This window comes from Talpa europaea (assembly GCF_964194135.1).
Source record: "Talpa europaea genome assembly, chromosome: 11".
NCBI classification, from domain to species: Eukaryota; Metazoa; Chordata; class Mammalia; order Eulipotyphla; family Talpidae; genus Talpa; species Talpa europaea.
In genome coordinates, this window is record NC_140078.1 from 83,365,792 (window position 1) to 83,381,655 (window position 15,864).

Here is a 15,864-nt window from a genome sequence, read left to right on the forward strand (position 1 = left end):
AAGCCAGTATAACAGTATCAAATTATGCTGATAGTACTTAAAATCCTCACATCCCATACCAAATAAATCTATTTTATTGATTTAGTTTACTACCAATGAGTATCTTTTACACCTGACTCATCTTGACAAACACATTAACTCTAGTGCTGCTGAAAATCATGAACATTTCATGAGCCACTGAGAAATGGTTAAATCGTCTCAAGCTCAAGGCCAAATTTTAACACACTATTGTGATAAACTATCCATAGATAACCAAAGATTTTTTAAACTGCTCTCTCTTTTTTTTTTTTTAATTGAGATAGCATTGTTGTACAACCAAATCTGACTGAGGTATAGGTGCACAACCTCTTCAGATGTGTGATACCATCCATATCCACGGATCGCGTAGCTTTTAACAAATCTGTTCCCTCTGCTACATGATTTTGACTGTTTCCCTTATCTTAACTCTTCATTAAAGTCTTCAGTTGTAAGCAATATCAGTTCTTTTCCAAAAGCAGGGCAAGTAGAGATCCTTATTACTCATTCTCCTTGGGTCTGAAGGGTGTGGATATTTCTTTGTTATTCAAATGCATATCAGTATTAAAAAAAAGAGAGAGATTTGCAAGTAGAAAATTAGGTCACAGAGAAAGTAGAACTAAGCCTGTTCAGATATTACATTGCACATATTTTTCCAAATTGTTTTTTTATTAAATCTGAGAAGTGCAGTATCAGCATGAAAGCAAGGATTGCTGCTGGTGTTAACAAGTTTTTTTTAGGTATTTTCAGATTTTTAAGGGTTAATATTTATCTAGTATTAATTTTCTAATCATGGTAACATTAGGATTCTCTCCAGCAGGTATCAGCACCATAGGCTCCCCATCATGAAATTGCCCATAATTCGGGCCTCCCCTGGTGGCACAGCAGTTGAGCACTGGGCTGAGAAGCTGCCAGCAGCATCTGCAGCACCGGTTTGATCCCCAGCCACCAGGCGAGGGTCCCACATGGCGTGGCAGGCCTCTCCTGCCGCTCCCGCTGCTCCCCTCAGCAGTGCACTTCGTCAGTCTGCCTGTTTTGTTCCCCACTCTGGCTCTGGTGAATTCTCTCACCCTCCCGTGCTTCTGACTGTACCTAGTGCTTGTATAAATAAATAAATAAATCTTTAAATATATATATATGTATATAAAGAAATTGCCCATAATCCACCACCATAGTCCATTATGCTTGCTTCCCTGTTGGCTTATGCCCCTTCCCCTGGCACTACTCCCTTTGGATGCTTCACTTCTTTAGTCAGTTTTCAAGGACTAGCTTTTAAGTTTGTGATTCTCTGGTTCTTGGTTTGAGTCCCCTATATATTGCTAACTAGTGACCCATCTAGTATTTATCTTTTTTCTCCTAACTCATTTCATGTAGCATTATCTCTTCCAACTCCATCCATGTTGCTGCAAATGACACGGGTTTATCTTTTTTTGATTGCTGAGTACCATTTCATTGTGTATATACACACACACACAGAGATGGATATATCACATCACATATCATATTCATAATCCATTCATCTGTTTCTGGATTTTTAGGCTGTTTCCATACTCTGGCTATTGTCAACAGTGCTGCAATAAACAGGGGAGTGAGTGCAGGTTTCCTTCCAAATTAGCTTTTTTGTGTTCTTCAGATAGATACAAAGGACTGGAATTGCTGGGGTTATTGGCTATTGGTTATAAGTCTTTTGAGAAACCTCTATACTGTTCTCCATAGGGGTTGGGGCAATATTACAATACAGAGCAGTAAGGTAACTTTTTCTCCATATTCTTGCTAGCATGTATTGTTTCTGGTGCTCTTGATATGGGCCATACTTACAGTGTGGCTTTGATTTGCATTTCTCTGACAATGATGAACATTTTTCAGTGTCAGTTGACCATTTGTATATCTTTGGAGAAGTGCTTATTTGGTACTGCATATTCTTTATTTGGGTTGTTTCACTTTGTAGAGGTATAGAATTTTTGTAAATCTTTGCTATCAGACTGTTGTCAGATGTAATGGTGTAAGGGAAAGAGGATGGAGAAGAGACTGGAAAGAATTACCTTCCCTATATCCAGTTTTTGATTGTAATGGTCAAACATGGAGAACAACTACATAAACATAATGCAAACACTGCACTCTAGAGCTTCATAATGGGCATATAATATCTTCCAAACCTTTTCCAGACTGTCCAGAGAGATGAGTGGAGCAGACATGAAGGAATAAATATACTTGGAATAAACATATTTGAATAACAAAATTGCTTAAGTTCAGGTAATCCAAACTATAACTGTCCAGTTATTAAAATTCTACGTTATAAATACAAGAGAACTTTTTCTTTGTTTTCAATAAGCCTATTGATTGACAATGACAAGACTAGATCAAATATGCAAAGACATATTCAATATCATCAGTTCTCCTGAATGTTGGGTATGGTTTCAAAGAAGATGCTGACTTTTGTATTCCTCAGGAACCTTTGCCATATCCCTGTCTAACAGCATCTGTATGCTTAATGTGTGCAAATATTTGCCAATGCAGAAGTAACCTATCAAGTGAAGTCTATCAACAATTATTTATTTAGTAACACTCTGTGTAAAGAACAAAATGAAAAGGGAGAGATATTATGAATTACATGTGATAAACTCTCAAGAATTGATAATAAAATAATACTGTATTTTATTTGGGAGAAAATCTAGTCATATAGTTCCTAGTACCATAAGCATATCTCATTTAGCCTCAGGATAACATATCTATTATCTATCTATCTATCTATCTATCTATCTATCTATCTATCTATCTATCTTTCTACCCATCCATCTGTCCACTAAACATACATCTATCATCCTATGATATAAATGAATATAACCTAATTAATTTGTTTTTCTTGTATAATTAATAAATCATCTCTGAAAATCATCCCTAAGTGGAAATTTCTTAAATTTCCTATTCTAAAATTATATCACTCCCAAAATGATTCTGTTGCAGAAAAACAGTACCTCAAATAGACATATAAATTCTCTTTTTTAGTGTAATTTGTCTTACTTTATTGTTAGAATAGCTTAACAATGAAGCATATGGTGACAGTCAAGCTGTGAGACACTTAGCATTCTCTGAGCTGGGATGCTTGGATTTAAGTTAGCCCAGTGCAGAGACTGTAGTTATTTTATGCCACACAAATGTTATCAAAAATATGCCTTGCATATTTCATTCAACTCTGAGTGGAGAGTTTGTGAAAGGGGCATACCTGATGATAGTGAGGATGAAGACTTGCCCAGGGATCTGGGAAGATCTCTAGGCTATCATGTTGAATGGGATGGGGAAGACTCCTGTCCTCATTCATGATTAAGTGATACTTTCTGAGGCACAACAGAACACAATTTGTGTTAAAGGAGCACAAATGACATGTATATGCCTTAGCATTAGAGGCACCTGGTAGCCTTGTTCTCACCCACATGCTCCCCAAAGTAACACATAATGTCTAGACCAAAGTATTGCCACTAACCTACTGTTTGCTTGGCTTAGCACATCCTTCCTGCCTGACAGTCAACACCTGTCTCTCTGAAAAACTATTTTCCAAAGCCAAGTTCAGGAATCACCTCCTCTAATAAGCCTGTCCTTCATCCTCTCCTCCCTATCACAATGAATAACTCCCTACTCTTTACTACTTCTATTTGCACATAATTTAATTTAATCACCCATAGCTGAATATAAGTAGTTATTTTCTGATAGGGAGTTTGAGCAAGAAGGAAGCAATTTATCTAAAACAAGGAGAAAATATAAAGTTAGGCCCCACCTCTGATAACTACTTCTCTTAGGCAGTAGAAGAGAAAAAATTTAAGGCACTTTACATTTTACTGTTAGTATTTTGAAAACTATTACTCTAAATTGTATGATTTATGTTTGCTACTAAAACTAAAATGCATTTTTTTCAAAGTATACCTGATTAGATCATAGGTGTGCATGCATGCATATGCCATATACATAAAGTCATTTTGTATCCATGGGGAGAGTTAATAGTATTAATCTTACACACACTCTAGTCCACCTTAATTGGTTGCTTTTAAGTTAGACAATATTATTAACCAGGATTCTAAACTGTAAACAAACACTAGGTAAAATAACTAGATTCTCCTGGGTTAATCTAGCAAAGATTTATCTTCAAAGCCAAATAAAATATCCTAATGGCAATATAAAAGGCAACAAGTAGTGAATAAAATATTTGTTATTTAGAAATAATCTAAGAATTTGTTCCCATTCACCATAATTTATTTAATGAATATGCATATACTTCATATAACTGTTAAGGTTTTAGATATGAATGGACATTTTTTTCCCCAATGCACTATGAAAAAATAAGTAGTTCCATAGATTATCTGTATACTCTTTTTCTCAGTCCTTCAGTGATATTACAAGTAGTTTCTGTTGCCCTGGAAACATTTATAAAATAAATGATTTATCCTATCACTATATGATTGTGTTGCCCCGGTTACATGCTGTTTTCTAGAAAGTCTGACATGGGTTTAATTTTAGCAGCATACTTGCTTTCTCTAGAGATAATCCATAGAAAATGAGACAAGTTGATTGAATACTTAACATTGTACTTCCATCTAATTATATGTAATATGTTAAATAGCTATTAAGAATACAAGGTTGTCAACATTTTTACAAAGGAACTGGTGAATTCTGGTTTTGATGCAATGATGAACAAATTATAAGTACTATTTAAGGACACACTGGGGGTCACATACCATTGGACCATTTCTCTTAACATCTATGTTATTCTTGTATTCAGAATGATATAACAACAGTTCTAAAGCAGTGACACAATATTCCTAGCGATTTTTTTTAATGGCTCATAGGAAAACAGTATAAAACTGCACACCAATAGATAAGTCAAATGCATATGGACTTCAAGAGGTTCCAGATTTAGCACAAATTCCAGTCACTCCTCTGCCCAGGAGACAAGGATATTAGAGATTGGGAATGTCTTGTCCAGAAGCTTTCAGAAACTCTACTTTAAAGAGAAACATTGCCTCCAAAAATATTTCTATGTATGCAAATTAACTTTATGTACAGAGGCTTTGAACAATAGCGTTTTCATAATGTAGAAAAAATATTTTTCCATTTATCTATTACATGTATTATTCTATTGGATTCATAGAATAGATTCACCTGTTACTCTATTGGAAAGCATAAGCATCTCACACAAACACATCACTGATAAACATTAGCCTTTTTGATTTATATTTTCCAAAAAAACCTAACAGTGTTTGGGGCCATCAAACTAATAAAAAGTGTTTAGGAAAGTGTGGCAGATTTGACTAATGAAAGCTAAACTTTAATAGACTAAAATTTACCTCTCCAACCAACTCTTTTATTCCCTAACACAAAAATTCTATTTAATGCAGATTATCGGCCTCTCTGTCCACTGAAATAACTTGATACCCTGATACTTTTTGTGTGCTATTTTAAGCTAAGATACCTATTTCTTTTTCTTTAAACTCATAAACACCAGCTCTCCTTTAATCATTTAATTTTTTAAAAATATTTATTTATTTAAACAAGCACTGGGTACAGTCAGAAGTACAGGAGGGTGAGAGAATTCACCAGAGCCAGAGCGGGGAGTAGAACAGGCAGACTGATGAAGTACACTGCTGAGGGGAGCAGCAGGTGGCAGGAGAGGTCTGCACGCCATTTGGGACCCTCCTCCAGTGTCCGGGAAGCAGCGGGGGATCGAACCGGCGCTGCAGAGGCTGCGGGCAGCTTCGCAACCCAGCGCTCAACTGCTACACCACTGGGGAGGCCCTAATCATTTAATTCTTGTTATGTCTTTGTTCTTCCCTGTCTTAAATGTTCATAGATGCATCATCATTTTCAATGTTTCAAAAAAATGTTTTTGAGAAAGCTTTACTGTAGACAACGCGAAAAAAAATTATCTCTGTAATTAGATCATATTCCTTGAAGACAGATTATCTCTTTTGTCTCTTTTCTCATTTCTTTCTTTTTTTTAAGATTTTATTTATTTTTATACAAGAGCTGGAGTACAGGCCAGAGGCAAGGGAGGGTGAGAAGATTCACCAGAGACAGAGTGGGGAACAGAACAGGCAGACAGAAATCACTGCTGAGGGAAGCAGCGGGTCTGCAGTGCCATGTGGGAATCTTCCTGGCCGGCCTGGAATGGAACCTGCGGTGCAGAGGCTACAGACAGCCTCAACCCGCTGCGCCACTGGGGAGGCCCTCTTTTCTCATTTCTAACAATACCAAAAAGAATGTTTTGTACATATATGATTCTCAAGATTATTTTATTATTTGTTGATTTGTTTTCACTGAACTCAAGGTTCTCAACTGTCTAAGGGGATTTAATAAAGTATTCCTCAAATTTCACCAAAATGGGGTCATATAAAAAATTATATGCCTGAAGAAAATGGCAAGTTATAGATCTACATCTTCCTAATATCTAATAATTTCTTATTAAACAATTGGTAAATGATTATTTGTAATCAGTGCAACAGTTAGTCATGGAATAACTAATAATATCAATTTGGTTAAGATTATGCTATCATACACTCCCATTGTTTTGATGATTTACTAACTGATCTATCAACTATGCAACATTTTGACAGAATACTTATTTATACATGATCTTCACAACTCCGTATAGATTATAAAGTTTTAGTTTCCAAGAACATATATGACAGGCATACTAAGTTATTATTTAAAACTGTGTGTGGTGGAAGAATTAAGATGCTTTCACATTTAAATTATTTTAAATATTCAAAAATAGATATATCTGATGGCTTTTAGAATTGTTCTAGAATTTAGGAAAAAGGAAAGTTTCCAAATTATTATTGCTATCATTCTGATACTAAAATCTGACAAAAATAGAACATCCAGTAATTTCATGTAAAAAGGCTGATGGTAAAATAGTAAGATTTTAGCAGGTATAATGGAGAAGTATGCTTTCAAGAAGGTTATATCATGACCAAAAGGAGTTAATTTTAGAATGGTTACACTGTAAGAAATATATTGATAAAATAAACTAAAATATAAATAACTTAGACATATAAATAAAATGAAATTAACAAAATAAATTTTAAAACTAAATATTTTCTCAAGAACTTTGATTATATTTAACATCTATACCTGATTAAACAAACACTTCAAAGTGACATTCTCATTATGATAAGGGGAACACAGAAAATATATTGTAACTTAATTGGTCAGGGAAATATGTTTAAAATATAGGTATTTATCATGATATAGAAAATGAGGTTATTTCCATAGCCTTGAAAAACTGATAATCTATGAAACAATGAAATAATCTATTGAAAATAATGAGGGAATCCAGAAAAATAGTTGGCTATAAAATTATTTGCCACATGGGATAGATGAATAGGATAAACAGGACCATGAAGACTCAATTGGACATTTTCCAAAGTCGGATACTCTGCAGGATAGATGATGGGGAAACAAAAAAGACTATGCTAGATCAAAAGAAATTTAAAAGACACCACAACCAGATATAAAGTATGGTAATTCATTTTTTTATTTAGGTAGCCCAGATGCAAAAAAAAAACCAAAACTTTTTTTTTTTTCAGGTGGTTGAAAACATCTGATTCAAAAAAGATTTTAAAAATCTGTTGATATGGGAAAGTGGAAATTATTAACTGAAAATAGTTTAAATATAGCATGTATTTCATGATCTCATTTTAGTGAAGAATAACACATGCAGACACACGTACATGTGATATCTATATTATATCTGTGTGTGTATAGATGTAGATAGATACAGTTATGGATGAAGATATATATCGAGAAAGATTCAATATTAGAAGTTAGACTAATCTTTGGGTAAGGGGAAAGTGGTGTTTTATAATCCACTTTCATTCAGATGTATGTTCCAAATTTCATCAATGTCTTTGAATAATTACTGTTTCAAATTTAAATTACTAATATTAGTATACAAAATTATAATAAAGTGACCAATAAGAAAATATAAAAAATCATAATAAAATTATTAAGATGCCAAATAAAACATTCATAAATGTATAGTCACAACTAGGGAAAACATTAGGACTCATTAATACTCACCTGAAATTTATATAATGTTATAAACCAATGTTAGTTCAATAAAAGTTTTTTTCAAAAGAAAGACTCAAAAGACCAAAAAGCATTCTTTTTTTTGTTGTTGTTGTTCATTCCATTGGTAGCTTGTCTTCAAAGTGCTTACCATAATTTGAAACCATATTTATTAGTGTTTATAAAAATTGATTGTATATTTCATACTAGAGGCAGGGTTCAGGTGAGTTGGTTTATTTGATTAAATATGCTACTAAGCAAACAATGCACAATGCAAAAATCAAAAGTGAAATTAAAAAAAAGACCTTGAAACCAGTGAAACAGAAATATAACAAAACTTATGGGATACAGAAAACCAATTCTAAGAGGGAAGTTTCTAGATATTAATGTCTACATTAAGGAAAAAAAAACTCAAATAACTCCAAGGAACTAGAAAAAAGTAACTATGCCCAAGGTTAGCAGAAGGAAGTATAAGGAAGAAATAAGAAAAATCAAAGCAAAAATAGACTAAAAAGACTAAACAAAAGATCCATGAAACAAGAACTAGGTTTTTAAAATTGGCATATAGTTTTATAACACTGGAGAAAATATAGATGATTTGTATAGTAGAAGTTATCACAGTTGGTTACTCACATCAAATAGATTGTGGATCATAATCTCATCCCAGCATATAAAAGAAACTCTAAAAGTAATAAAACCTTACAATAAAATATACAACAAGAATCATAGTAAAACATATGGTGATGCAATGATAGATGTAAATTATACCCACATTTTAAAAAGCTACTAAGCACACACACAAAACCAAAAACAAAAGCAACAATAAACAATAAATCAACAAACAAAAACATATGGTGTTTTAAGCCTTATAGTTGATAAGGTGTTTCACAAGGAGTCCAGAGACACTAAAGCAGGGGTTGGCAAAAAAGAACAGGCCCTCATCTATTTCTGGAAATCAGGTTTTTTTTTTGTTTTTGTTTTTGTTTTTAAAGATTTATTTATTTATTTATACAAGCACTGGGTACAGTCAGAAACGCAGGAGGGTGAGAGAATTCACCAGAGCCAGAGCAGGGAACAGAACAGGCAAAGTGATGAAATAATCTGCTGAGGGGAGCAGCGGGCACAGCAAGAGAGGTCTGTCATGCCTTGTGGGACCCTCGCCGGAGGCTGGGGATTGAACCGGCACTGCAGAGGCTGCGGGCCGCTTCTCAGCCCAGTGCTCAACTGCTGCGCCACCAGGGGAGGCCCTGGAAATCAGGTTTAATTGAAACTCAGACATGCCAAATCATTTACGTATTGTCTATGGCTGTTTATAAACTGCAACCACAGAGCTGAGACTAGGTGTGACAGAGAGACCATATGGTTCATAAAATTGAAAATATTTGTTGTTTGACTACTTGCAGAAAGTGTTTGATGATCTTTGCTCTAGCAAAACAAACTGTTTAATAGAAATACATACTACTAAAATTCTGCATGATTAGCACCACACAAATTCAAAATAAACCGAGAAAATATCTTGACCATAACAAAGTAAATTTACAGGCCTCCCTGGTGGCACAAGGGTTAAACACAGCACTATGAAGCAATCTGCAGCCTCTGCAGCATGAGTTTGATCCCCAGCCAGTCAGGGAGCAACCCACATGGGGCAGCAGATCTCTCCTGACTCGCCCGCTGCTACCTTCAGCAGTGTATTTCAGTCAGTCTGCCTGTTCTGCTCCCCACTCTGTCTCTGGTGAATCCTCTCATCCCCTGTACCTCTGGCTTGTGCCCCAGTTCTTGTATGCATAAATAAATAAATCTTAAAAAAAACAATGTTAATTTACTAATTGCATTAAGATTTTTTAAAAATAAGAAAGGTCAATAACCCCCAAAATAAATAAGCATAGTAAATAAATTTGGGACTCAGTGAAAAAAAAATAATACATATGAAAAACAGTTCAACTCCATTAGGGCTTGGAGAAATAAAAGATCAATATGATACCATTCACTGGGTTATCACATTAACTAAATTTTTGAAACTTGAGATCACCAGTATTCATTGAGACCCTGAAGAAATAAACACTCTCACTGAAAGTATAACCTCTACAATAATGTGTATCAAATTTTAAAATACACATACCTTTGGTACAGCAATTTATCCTACAGCTACTGCTTACACATGCTCAATATTACAGTCTTCAGTTTATGAATAAGTACTAGAAGCAACCTAAAAGACTATGAATTGGAAATGGGTTATTAAACACCTTTTGGTGCATTTACATAATGACATGAAGTGATACAAAAATGGACAAGGGTCAACATGTCACTCTTATTTAATGACATTCAGGGTATTTTATTCTGGGGGAAAACTGGAGCCAGTTGTAACACAATATTTGTAGGGTGATCTTGTGCATATGTTAAAAATACACATTTATACACAGCACATGCATATTTTGCATAAACATAAACTGAATGGTGGCATACAAATTTGTTTGAGTGAAGGGTCTTAAATGGAAAGTCTTTCATGCTTATGTACTTTTGCATTATAAATTTTGAATTTCATTGTTTAAAGTTTTTTTCCTAAAGATGACTTCAGATTACTTTTTTTTTTTTTTTTTAATTTTTTTTTTTTTTTTTTTTTTTTTTTGTATAGAGGCATGCTTTATTTATTTGTTTGCTGGTCTGTTTGTTTGTTTTGTTTATACATGCACTGGGTACAGTCAGAAGCGCGGGAGGGTGAGAGAATTCACCAGAGCCAGAGCAGGGAGCAGAGCAGGCAGAAGGACCGAAGTACACTGCTGAGGGGAGCAGCGGGCGGCAGGAGAGGTTTGCGCGCCATGTGGGACCCTCCTCCGGTGGCCGGGGAGCAGCCGGGGATCGAACCGGCGCCGCAGAGGCCGCGGGCAGCTTCGCAACCCAGCGCTCAACCGCTGCGCCACCGGGGAGGCCCGACTTCAGATTACTTTTGAAAAATTATTGTAGGACTGTGAAATTACATTTCATAACAACAAAGCCAGCACTGCTTTTTATAGTGGTTCGGGTGTTCTAAGAGACTTTCTCTGGAAATGGTTTATGTTTATTTGACCCCATCAGTGTGTTTAAAAGGAGGTGATGCTCAAAAGTAGCTGCTCCTCCTAGGTTTATTCTCATTCATTGGAATTCTCTTCTGGTAGAAATAGTATATATGGGTTATAGTTGGTGCTTTGTTTTTGCTGTTTAGTTTAAAAAAAAAAAGATTTAAAAGATTCAGTCTGTAGATATTTATCTACCAGTTTAACTCCTTAGAAAGCGAAAGTGTTTTGACTTTGTTACCTTGATAATGAAACTCTGAGGATTATTATTTTTGCCCGACTCAGGTGTTGGAGTAAGAGGAAATGAAAACCTTGCTTGCTAAACAGCATTCTAATGATGCAAATATTCTTTCCAAATTTGTTGATGTGGTTTTTACAGAAGATACACCCTGCAAATTTGAAGGACACAACTAATATTATGCCTTAGGCCTTACCTGTTTGCAAGTAGTTGGACCAAATCAAATGCTGTGGACTTTTCTTGAATAGCTTGTAGAGGGAAAGTTTTTATTTGCTCCTTAGCAGTAAACTTCAGGTTTATTAATCATAAAAGTCATAACTTAGCCATGCATAGCAACAAATCATCCAATAATTCAATAAAGGGCATCTTGTGTTTCTTAGAATGTTGTAATCAGATAAACAATTTGTAATTAAGTAAAAATGAAATCTGACCTTTCTCCTTGAGATGAAATAACACTAACTATGTGAAGAAAAGATTTATGATTCAAATGAGTCTAAATAAAATTTAAGGGAAAGGAACTATGCTTCTTTGGGGGACTATCATCTTTTCTCCTTGTCAGCACAGATTTAACAAAATACCCGATGAATCACAACACAAGAATTTCAATTATGCATTCATATGAGATTCCAATGTGACATGCTGCTATGCAGAGTAGATATTTGGTGCAATCCATCATCTATTAGAATGCTGTCAGTGTAATGCTGAGATTTCAGAGTGTAGTACAGGACCCTGTACTGAGATGCAGCATAAATAAGCGATTGCATTGACAAAGTCAGTACTCTTACTTCTTCACAACAACCACCAAAAATGAATTGTAACTTAGTGCCACAGTGCTCTGTCCTCAGTGTCTGTCCACATGAGTAATAGTAAAGTACAAACAGAAATGCTCTTGCTGCATTAAGTGGGGTTTGACAACTTTCCAGGGGACTCACAGGAGTCCCACAGTCTGATAACTAATAAAGAACTATTTTCTTGCAGACACACCAGAATGATAATTATAAGCCAGACAAGGAAACTTTTATCTCCTTCTTTATGACTAAAAAGTCTCAGAATCTTTTTCTAAATATACAGAAAAAAGTACATTGCATGCGACCTGAAAATTAAATCTCCAAAGAAGTGAATTTAAATGGCCAACTTCAGCTATTGCTTACATTTTCTGTTCCGTTATGCCTGTACTATGTTTTACCTTCTTAGCATTGCTTCATTTCTCTCTTATGATAGCTACCCCTGCAGCTGACCCATTCACTCAGTGATGACGACCAGAGACACTGTCATCTACTTTAAGACTTTCCTGAAAAAAGTCCTTCTTTTCTCCTTGGATACAAACCTGGTTTGGATCTTTGAGTTAAGCCTGGGAGAGAACATGGAGGGCTTCTGGCTCAGTGTGAACTCACAGTAGTGGGGAAACACATGTCTAGGCACTGGATGTTACATATGAGATTCTCTGAACACAATGGAAGAGAAAATGTGAGCGAGGAGAAAAGTTGCAAGCAAGTCAGAATTTTGGACATCATAGAGATATGTAGATACTGACAGCTTGAATTTATTTGTCAAATTGGCTGCAGTCTCTCCCATAAAGGAGATACCTGTGGACACTGTTTTTAGTATTAGTCATTGAGTGATTCAGTAAGTCAATGAAATAAGTGCCAGTCTAGCAATTTGTCTTATTTTTAGTCACAGAGGCTATCTCTACCAAACTCATTAGTAAAGTAAGATAAATGGTAAGAAAGTGGTAGAATCAGATGAGTGTTATTTAGTCTAAAATTTCTTCCTCTACAACACTCATCTGACATAATTGGATTTTTCTAAAGCATGATGCAAAGTGTAGTCATATAACTAAATAATAGTAATAGTAATTTATTGTTTGCTATTTGGCAGGTACTATTCTAAGTGCTTTAGTGCCTTATTTCATTTAATGAACAAAATGAATAATCATTAAGGTATTATCATATCCATATTACAGATGATGGAGTTATAGCTCAGAATGTTTAAGGAAATGGCCAAAAGTCATACAGCTGAAAGGGTCTGCTATGCCAAGACTCTAACCAAGAACCCATGCAATTAATCTTCTAGTCATTTATTCATTTTTTTTTCACAACCAGGTATTCTGTTTTTTGGCCTCAGATTACTTATGTATTTCTGTACTTTAGTACCATGGAGTGATTAACTGAACCCCCACTTTGATGATGAAACTGGACCAGTTGGGTAAGATTATTTGTGGGATACAACCAGAAAGACTGTTAGAGGGCAAAGATTGATGGCACAAAGTCTGTGTTTCCATGACATTGTTTAGACAATTGTTCCACTTTAAAAACAACAAGTTTCTGGGTGGCCCATCAACTCCCTTTTCCAGGAATCTTCCCCAGCCACAAACTTTACATTTTAAAGCTAGTGACCTCTAGCTTTAAATTCAACCACAATGCACCATCTAGTTATGGGAAGTGATAAGATACCAGAGAACAGGGCCTCCCTGGTGGCCTAGGGGTTAAGTCTCAGTGCAATTGCTGCTGCAGCCTGAGTTCGATCCCCAACCAGGAAGCTAACACACATATTGGCAGACCTCTCCTGTCTCGCCTGCTACTCCCCTTAGTGGCGCATTTCTGTAAATCTGCCTGCTGCCTGTTTTGCTCCCTACTCTATCTCTGGTGAACCCTCTCACCCCCCACACCTCTGGCCTATACCCCAGTTCTTGTATGCATAAATAAAAATAAATCTTTAAAAAACAAAAGATATCAGAGAAAAGTAGCTATAGCAAGGAAGATCTAAGTGGACAGATTCACACACACACACAAGCACACATGCACACACTATTTCTAAAGAAAGACGTGAAAAAATATATATAGAGAAAGGGGCTGAAGCTGTGCTGGGGTGGAGGAGGAAGTAATGAAAAAGGCTTGCTAATTTACTGAATGACAGTGGAGTTAAAAATGCTTGCAGACCTTTTCCCTTCTACATACATCTAGATATACTGCAGAATCTTATCCTGACATCTGGCAAAATATTCAGATTTTCCCAGATGTGCATTCCTTTTGGCCACAATGAGATGGTGCTTAACCTCAGTACAAGGAATAAGCTAGCATTAGTGCTCTATAGATGAACACATTATTTTTTTTAGAAGGTAGCTGTTTCCTTCTAGAAAGTCTCCTCTTAAAACTTGGCAAGACGTCTTCTCTTTTCCTGTGTTGGCTCAGTCTGTTCTATACATTGGTTTGGCAGCAACGAGTTCTACCTTATGACTTGGACAGAAAAATAGAGCCTGGATTTGTTGCACATTGGTATGATTTATAAAACATAGACCAGATGAACTCAGAAAGCCCCCTAGGTGTGTAAATAATAGTAAATAGAGGGATTTGCAAAATAGAGTCTAAAGTTCTGCTATAGTCAGCTACATATATTTTGTTCTTTAAATAAAAAACAAACTGTCAAAACATAGGAGCAACATGGAATGTTCATTTTTTGTTAAATGGATAAAACTCAAATATGAAAACCAGGTGCTGTGATCGTCTGAGTCCAGGAAATGGATGCCTCTGTAGTTAGCTATCTGGTATGCTACCTTATTTGCATTTAACTTTTCAAAGGGTGAAACTGTAGCAATGCCTCTTCCTTGTACATCTAATATATTCAATAATAAGAATAATCATCATAATGTACAGCATGTCATTGAAAATTTATTTCCACATATGTGCTCTCATTTGACCCTCCCCAAAGTATTGTTAAGTATAGTGATGAGAAAGGAAACAAAGACATTGAAGAGAGCAGAACCAGGGCAGTATACCAGAGACCTGGTGATACAACTTTCAGCCAGTGCTCTATGCCATCCATCTCCTCCTTATGAGTGTATTGTCACTGAAATCTCTATACATTATATTTCTATAGGTTAGAAAATCTGGAAGACCTAGACCAAGATAAATAGAATCCTTAGACTTCAGCTTAAGATGTACCATGTAATAACTTTTATTTTGGACTTATGCAATATTATGCCAAAAGTGGGAAATCTAGCAAGTAGAAAATAGAGCTTGAATATTTTTGGGAAAAATCTATTAAAGAGGAGAATGGCTCTAGTTCATCACCATTAAAAACTAGCCACCTAGCTATGTACCTATAGATCACCAACCATGAATAGCCAAATACTTACATCTGTCAAATGTATTGCTTTGAGTCAACAAATCTATGATACTCAAAATTATCACAAACCACACCAAAATGAATCTGAAGAAAACAAAGAAAATCACAAGAAGGAAAACAGAAAGACTCTTTTTATAATAGATTTAATTGTCCAGAGTTCTGAGTTCCTGCATACATAGAAATTCCACATTTATAAAAAATGGTACATACCAACTTGGGAATTTGACTGCTATTTCTTCCACTAAAGTTTGTTCTCTCTCTCTCTCTCATCTCTAGCTCTAGCTCTAGCTAATGTACATGCTTTTGTAGAATTTCAGGAGCAGCTTGTTATCTGGAAAGTATGGCTGCCTGAAAGAGGTACGGAATATAACAAAGCTA

General features: G+C 35.4%; 1 protein-coding gene across 6 annotated transcripts in view; it reads right to left on the bottom strand.

Annotated features, from left to right (window-relative positions):
- Nucleotides 1-15,864, bottom strand: part of RBMS3 (RNA binding motif single stranded interacting protein 3) — a gene marked incomplete at both ends in the record, with an annotated part of 625,037 nt that overhangs the window by 68,119 nt on the left and 541,054 nt on the right. The gene's annotated exons all lie outside the window — the stretch shown is intronic.